This window comes from Nanorana parkeri, unplaced genomic scaffold, assembly GCF_000935625.1.
Source record: "Nanorana parkeri isolate BGI_ZX_2015 unplaced genomic scaffold, ASM93562v1 scaffold2480, whole genome shotgun sequence".
Classification (NCBI taxonomy): Eukaryota; Metazoa; Chordata; class Amphibia; order Anura; family Dicroglossidae; genus Nanorana; species Nanorana parkeri.
In genome coordinates this window covers 14,728-23,222 of record NW_017308748.1, presented here as the reverse complement: position 1 = coordinate 23,222, position 8,495 = coordinate 14,728, and the positions used below count along the sequence as shown (strand labels likewise).

General features: G+C 43.5%; 1 protein-coding gene across 1 annotated transcript in view; it reads right to left on the bottom strand.

Annotated features, from left to right (window-relative positions):
• ARRDC2 (arrestin domain containing 2) overlaps positions 1-7,824 on the bottom strand; it is a 23,315-nt gene extending 15,491 nt beyond the window's left edge. The window contains exon 1 of the mRNA XM_018573668.1: positions 7,813-7,824. The gene's annotated coding sequence lies outside the window, so the exon portion shown is untranslated. The remainder of the gene's footprint in view (positions 1-7,812) is intronic.
• Between the last annotated feature and the right edge of the window lie 671 nt (positions 7,825-8,495).

Here is an 8,495-nt window from a genome sequence, read left to right as displayed (position 1 = left end):
AGAGAGAGAGAGAGTCCAGAGAGAGAGGGAGGCCAGCGAGAGAGGGAGGCCAGAGAGAGAGAGAAGGCCAGAGAGAGAGAGGCTGGGGCCAGAGAGAGAGGGGGGGGCTGGAGAGATAGAGAGGGGGGGCTGGAGAGAGAGGGTCAGGTGGTTTGAGACATGGCGTGTGTGTAAATAATACATTTATTATACATTCTATAAGAGTGGATTGGCGAAGAGAGCATGCGTCAGGCTGACCAAGATGGCCGCACGCTAATCAGCTCCGCGCCAGAACGGGAGAATAGCTGACGTTTACAGTTGATCATCGGACTCAATTACGCTCCCAATGCGGTTCACTGGATTCGGGCTCCCGTCGCCGATCGGTAAATACCGAAATGTCGCAAACCAGAAGCCGGGGCGGTAAGCTAAATCAACCGATCCTCCATGAGGCTTTGGGCCGCGCGGCCCACAAGCTGGCTGTAGCGCCACCAACCTTGCATCAAGAGGATTCTAACTCCTCAATGAAACCCCTAGACGCACAGGGAGACGGCTCGCAGACAGCCCAGTCAGATCCTGAGCTCACACCATCCCTGATGGCCCAATTTGAGATAACTTTACACAAGGCCTTGGATAAGGTCTCTAAACAGATCACCTCTCAGCTCATTAGGGAAATCAGGCATGTGGGCAAGCGAACCTCCACGCTGGAGTCCCGCTGCAATGACATCACCCCCATTATTGAGGGTCATGAGGATGACTTGGAAAAAATTTGCTCAATGTAAGGAGGAATCTAGAGTTCAGTATGTCTCCTTTGACAAGGGCTCGTCTTTCATCAGGAATGCAGGATCCCATGCTAAAGACATTGAGTTGGCCTTTTCGCTTCCTCCATGTCCACCCCCAAGTGCTTTCGCTTGTTGGGCTGTCATTTCAAAGGTGATTATTATGTGGACATATGAAAATGTTCATTTGCTTTAAGTGGATTGTCGTGCAGAGATCATATTCTGTGTCAATTTTGCATCACCTGGACGACTTCCTTTTTGTTGGTCCACAAGATCACCACCACCTTTGTCAACCTTTACTGACAGTTTTTAAAGATGTACATTACGTCTGGTCTTTTCGGTGCCCCTAGCTGAGGACAAGACAGAGGGCCCTTCCCTGATTTTATCATCCTTCGGGCTCAAAATTGATACAGATGAAAAGGTGGTTTGCCACAAGAAAAAAATGAACATTTGCGTTCTTTATTACTTAACCGCTTGAAGACCAGGTGTTTAGACCCCCTTCCTGGCCAGGCCATTTTTCAGTATTCAGCGCTGCGATACTTTGACTGACATTTACTCCGTCATGCAACGCTGTACTGAAATGAATTTTATACCATTTTTGGTTTTTTTACTATATTCAGGAGAAATTACTGAAACTTTTGAAAAAATAAAAAATGTTTACATTGTTATAAAACAACTAATATTACCCACTTTTTTGGTAAAATATAAAAGACGGGGTCACGTCGGGTAAATAGACACCAAACATGTCAAGCTTAAAAATTGCGCGCACTCGCGAAATCGCAAAAAACTATCTTACCCAAAATTGGCCATGGGCGACGCTTTAAAAGCTTTTACAGCTCATCACTTTAGTGTTATCAGTATTCGATGGCCCTAGAACTATTGCTCTCATTCCGACGTTCGCGGCGATATGTAACATGTGCGGCGTAATGGGCGCAATCGTCGTTTTCGCAGGTATGCGCACCTAACGCATGTTTACATGCGTGTATGTAGGGGTGGGGACTTTACCCTGTTTTGTATATTAACGGGCATCGCTGCCTCTTTACAAATAGCGGGGATTTCCCGCTCGCGCGCGCCGCGCCCGAGCTGGCGGATGTAACAGGACGTGTATACACGCCCAGTTACATCCAAGAAGCTCCCGGCCGGCCGTGTATACACAACGGCCGGCCGGGAGGTAGTTAAAGAAAAGAAGGTAAAGTTTTCTCATTCATTCCTGTATGGGACACTTGGCATTTGTGTGCAGAGTGATGCCCATGGGCTGGGCATTTTGCAGGTGCCTGGCATGGGCCACCAGAGGCATTTCTTACCCCATCATTACCTTAGTCCATGAGTGCAGATGCTCTTTCTCATTTCCAGTGGGATTGCATTTCAACAATGGCTTCAGGGGGGTGAGGGAGGGGCCCCTTCAGGCTTTGCAAAAAGTTGAATGTCAGCAGCTACAAGCACACAGCCCTAGAAGTCCAGTACTGTCTTCCTAGAACCCGAAGTCTTTACTGCTGTTTGCAATCCCATGCCATCATCTTGGATTTAGGAGGCAGATGAGACTTCCTGATCACTCCTGCCCCCTACTGCGCATGTGCAAGATCCGATGACTGAGAGGCACTGTCCTACAGCCTCCTGGGATATGCGACGTGTATATGCATGGAGGCTGCAGGCAGACTGAGGGCTGCAAAGCATCCTCACCTAGGCGAGGCATGACGAAGTGGGAGCAAGCACCTGCTGAAAAAGGTACTTGTTTCCCACTCCCCCTCCCAAACTAAAAAAAAAAAAAAGCTCCAGATGTGCAGTAGGAAGAGTGGAGGGTTAGGATGATGACATTGATTGCAGATGAAGTCTCACAAAAAATATTAACTTTACTTTTTCCACCAAGGGACAAAGGGAATATAGCATTTGGTCTGATTCTGATTGGTGGCCCCATTGTGGAATAAAAGCACCTCTTTATTTATGGTAATACTGGTTGTAGTTTCACCCCAGTCTGAAGCCCAGAAGATGGGCATTCCAGTGAGTGGAGATACAGCCAGCACTGAGCCCCCACCCCCTTTATAAGCTGTTTTTATTTATTTATTGCTAGGGCTGGTAATGATTAAAATTTTCATGTTCGATTAATCAAAATTTTTCTAAATTGATTAATCGATTAATTTTGATTTAATTATAACGCACATACAGATCCAACTACATTGGCCGATACACATACAGTACAGCAATGAAGTAATAAAATGAACTAGGATCACACTAATCCAGCACGTTATTAATCTCACGTGCCCCACTCAATATGGCCGCCGCTTGAGTGGGGCAACTCAGAATAATAACGTGCTGGATTAGTGTGATCCTAGTTCATTTTAATACTTCATTGCTGTGCTGTATGTGTATAGGACAATGCCTTGGCTGGCGCTCGTGCAGAAAGTTTCAAAAACATTTTAATCGATCAAAAAGATTAACGATTAATTGAGAAATGAATCGTTAATTGCTATACAGAGACTATCGAGAGGCTGTGACAACAAGTGTCTAAACTGATAATCCACCAGGGTGCAGAAGGATAAGAACAAATAAACTGCCTCAGAGAAGTTTACAAAGTGAAACCTCTCAACTGCCAGATGATAGTGCAATTCCGAGGCAGCAGCACGCAATAGACAGCAAGGGGAATCCCCAGGACTGCTTGAAACTAGATCACATGAAAGAAAGGGTGCAGCTTCCTGGTTTGTCAGTTTTGGGAAAAGTTAAATAGTACTCTGGGAAATCAAAGGGTACGGATATGGAAGCTGTGTGAAAGTGTGAAATCAGCAGAAAATCGGGCTATTCTCAGAGCAGCCTGGCTTTCCAGGAAGTGGAACTCAATATTCCATGCCAGGAAAGTAAACAGCCTGAGCTGCTCCCACTCATTAGTGGATAGGATATAGAGCACAGCAATGCCAGCACTGTTCTGCTGAAAACATGTTCATACAGCAGTAAATATGCCTAACACATGTTTATATACAAAGAGGAACTTCACCATGCTTTGCAAAAAGTGAAATGTCAGCAGCTACAGGGTTTTTTTTATAAAACACAGCCCTAGGAATCCAGGACCATCTTCCTATAACCTGAAGTCTTCACCACTGTTTGCGTTCCAACGCCACCATCTTGGATTCAGGAGACGACTGTGACTTCCTGTTCACTCAAATCCAGCCCCTACTTCACATTTGCGGGGTCCACTGGCAGAGTGACTGTCTTACAGCCTCCTGGGATGTGTGACATGTATCCTAGGAGGCTGCAGGTGGACTGAGGGCTGCATGCCATGCTCACCTAGGCAAGGAATAATGAAGTGAGAGCAAGCATCTGCTGAAAAAGATATTTGCTTCCCCCCCCCAAAAAATAACGTTCCAGATTATAATGACATGGCTTACAGATTAAGTACGTTTTTTATGGGACCAAGTGCATATAGCATTTGGTCTCATTCTGATTGGTGGCCCCATTGTGGAATAAAAACACCTCTTTATTTATGGTAATGCTGGCTGTTGCTCCACCCCAGTTTGGGTTTTTTTTAATCGAGCGATCAGTTGGAGGGGGGTGGAACATTTTCTGGAGATAGGTAGCCTATTCATTTGAATGGGCTCGTCTTACACACCTAAAATGTGCATGCATATGTAGCGCTCCTTTTTTTGGGGTGAAGCAGAATGAACGCCTCAGTAAGGTGGCAGCCTAACATTTCCATCTCAGGGTCTTGGTGTATGGTGGGGTGAAAAATAAGTTGGGCACCATTCACTCTAGTGCTTTTACTTTTTATTGCTGAGGAGCAAGGAGAGGACATAGGTCAGTGGTGGCGAACCTTGGCACTCCAGCCGTGCCAAAACTACAAATCCCAACATGCATCTGCCTCTGGGAGTTATGTCAGTGGCTGTCAGTGCCTTGCAATGCCTCATGGGACTTGTAGTTCCAAAACAGCTGGAGTGCCAAGGTTCGCCATTACTGACATAGGTTCACATATTGTCACATACTTGTTCACTTCTTCCAGCATCAGTATCAAATGAAGTTGGTGCTAAAAGATTTCCCTCTGGCAGATACTGTGATCACAGGTCTGAACAAGTGCAAGTAGCTATTTGATGCCAAGCATGTGTCACTGACTGTGACTGCAACTGTAATCTATGTCTGAATGGTGATGTACTATACTACCACTTAAGGTCACCAGCCCAACATATATTATTACTACTGGACTGGGGAACTAATGCTCCTCAGCCCTTCCCTAACTATATAAACCTCAAAAAGGTTTCCTATTTACATACAAAAGGTTTTAGGCTGCCCTAAGAGTGGCTTCTGTGTGGTGCACTGCAATGTCAATGATTTAGAGTGGTACCCCAACACACATCCACAGCCTCAGTGCAAAATCTTGTCCTTTGCCTGTACAATAACTTGCTGTAGACTTGGGACGGCCAATATTTTTGCACGAAGACCGTAAACACCACAGGAGGCTGCTGCCACCATCGGAAAGTCTAAAGTGAACCCATCCTATATTTTTTGTCTGGTAACTATAAAATATTTGATATGATTAATATTTACATTTGCATTAAGGACCCTACGAGCACTTATAGTTTGAAGCTTGCCTCTTAAGCTGGCCATACACTGGTTTCGCAGACATGTTTATATGAAAAATGTCCTCAAAACATTTAATAATGCCATCAGAGACTGGACGAATGTCATTCGAAATTATGAAATTAATGGAGTTTCTTGAACAAAAAATACATTCACTGTTAGAATTATTTTTTTCCCCATTTTTTTTTCACTACGGTCAAAATCAATTATCGATTTAACCCCACCACCTATTAGAAGAAATGTAAACATTCCAAAAATAGAAAACAAAAATTTAAACAAAATTATTTTGGTGAAAGGCCAGTTTTAGACACACAACTCATTTTCCCTCTCTCCCACTTGTCTACTTTATTTAGATGGGTTCATACAGGCTTTCAATTAGAGAAAAAGTCTAAAAAAAAACCAATACCTTCTGTGCTTTTGCTTTAGAAAACTGATAATGCTTTGTGAATCTTGTGTCTAAGGTGGATCATATATTTAATGTTTATTGATGTAAATAGATTCAAAAATATAAAACATTTTAATTAATCTACAAACTAAAAAAAAAGAAAATTGACCCAAAGCTTTATACATTCCTCTTAATCACTATACAAACATGCACAACGTTTTGCTCACGATTATCCTTTAAATATATTAGCAGTACCAACACACTTGCCAACATTCTTAAATGTACTGTATGTTTACGACAGGAAGTGCGCACCTGTGATATGTCCTGAAAAAGAACTGCTAAATAATTATATCACATGTCTACTAAGAAACACAAATGCTCCAAATGAAATCTGGCAATTTACAATAGGTTTGGTCTGTATTTACAGGAAGCATTGTTCAGAAAGAATTGTTCAGAAAGAATCAAATACCTGTCTGAACATGGTTATTATAATGCTAAAATGACAGTTTTAGTAGTACAGTGGGCACATGACAGTTTATGTACTTGAAACTAAGCATCTATCGACTTGGCAGAAACTAAAGCAGTAAATATCTAAACAATGATGAGCGCATTCTGCACGTGTCAGACTCTTTTATAGCTGACACAGGAGAGCGGTGATTTCATATCCATTAACATCTTGCATAATATATTTACACTTTTTTTTATTTTTTATATGAACTCCATAGAATATGAAGCCAGCCTGTCTTGAAAGAATGTTGGTATAAAAAAGCTAGGTGGCCAGCTCATATTGTAAGCACCTTGCTTTAAATCCCAAATAATCCTATCATATCAGTACCATATACGGTATGTTAAAAGCTAATCCTGCAAGGCAGTCTCTAGTTTTAACACAAAGCATTAGCTTTGTGGTTGGATTGAACATTGGTTCAACTCAAACCCAACTTATTCGCAGTTCTGGGAGCGGGAAAACAAACTGTCCATGTTTGGCCAGTTCCCAGGTCCACTTACCCGAGCTTCCCGGCTGATGTAGTCAGAAGTCTGTCATTTAGCGGCAGTATCACTACCACCTCTAAATGACAGATACCTGCCGGGCTTCTGTTTGAAACTAAACAAGCCGGGTCAATTTACTTAATATTTGGTCAATGACATCACTACTAGTTTGCCTAGAGTGTTTACTTTGTTACACTGTTTACATTTCAGCAGCGCTGAAGAGTTGTAATTTGTGATGGGAGTAGTGGTAGGGCAGCATTGTTGTAGAGGTGGCAGTTCTACATTGTCAGGCATTGCTCAATGTGCCATTTTCCCCCCTTACAATAATAAACTTTTTCTGCATTGTGTTTTAATTTTCTATTTAATTTTTTTGTGAATCAGTAGCAAGGGGTACTCCTTGTACCCCTTTACTCATTCACCAGAGGGGTGGGGTGGGGGGCAGATATCCAGGGCCCCGCCTTATTTTAAAGCGAGATTCCAGATTCTGATGAATCCCCCACCCTGCAGACCCCCACATGCCTTATGGGGACAGGATGTGGGGATGAGGCTTTTATCCCTACACTTGCTGCCCCCATTTCACAAAAAAGTCGGCGGAGATCTGTCAATCCTCTAAATCTGGGTCTGTTGACAAACGCAGGGTGGCGGGGATCTGTTATTTATTAGCAGTACTGCTACTACCACTGCTAAATGCCTGACAGCTGTTTGTAAAAAAAAAAAATCTTTTAAAGGGGTATCCTAGTGCCCCGCAGTTTCTTTTGCAGTTTAATGCACCCTGAAAACATTTGAATCCCTATTCCTGCTAAACAATATTTTTTTTTTGCATTGGTACATGTCTCATGGCAGTACTCAGCTACCCATATGCACTTTTATTTTATTTTAGCCTTAAAAATAAAAAGAAACTTTAACGAGGTTGAGAGCTATGTTTAGGATTAGCAGATTTTTTTTTTCCAAGTTCACCAAACCTCCTGTGTCCATTGTCCTGCCCCTGGCCACCTTTCACTTGCCTCCTTGGCACTTCTCATGCGTCTCTTTACTGCCCCGCCCCTGGTCACTTGTCTCCTTAGTACTTCCCACACACACACATCTCTTTCCACTGTCCTGCCCCAAGCCACTCACCCTTAGCACTTCTCACAAACATTTCTTTCTGCCGACCTGCCCATGGCCACTCTTCACTTGTGTCCTCCGCACTTATCAAACATATCTATTGCCACTGTCCTGCCCAAGGCCAGCTGCCACTTGCATCCCCAGTACCTCACAGCCCACTCTCACACAGATCCCTTAGCGTAGCACTCCACACCTCCCCCATACATTTATTTCCCTTCCTGGGCTATTTGTTAAAGTGACAAATATTTCCTCCCGCTCGGCTGCTTTAAGGACTTGCCTTAAATGATGCCTCTTGAGCCGATCATCTTCTTCCTTCCATTTATATTCAGCAATCCCTCCAGCGCTGGTGCCGGTCTCTGATCCTCCGCAGTCTCTTCCTGTCCCACGGTGTCTGTCCAATGTGCACCCTCCCGGCTGCGTGCATTCAGCACCCGCCCCATCATCCTGCTTGACCACTCCAGAATCTTCAGACGGGAGCGAGCGGTGGAGACAGAGGTAAGTAATTACCTTTTTGGTAACTTTTTTTAAATTTTGTGAAATGTTTTTGCATATATCTACTACAGTAGATATATGCAAAAAAGAAAACCAAAAACGAGAGTTTAATTATACTTTTTGTTTGCTTTTATGGCTACTCTCTTGTGGGAAGCCAAGAGTCTCACTTTCTTAATGTCTACTTTGTCCTCCAATCCCCGCCCCAAACTTTT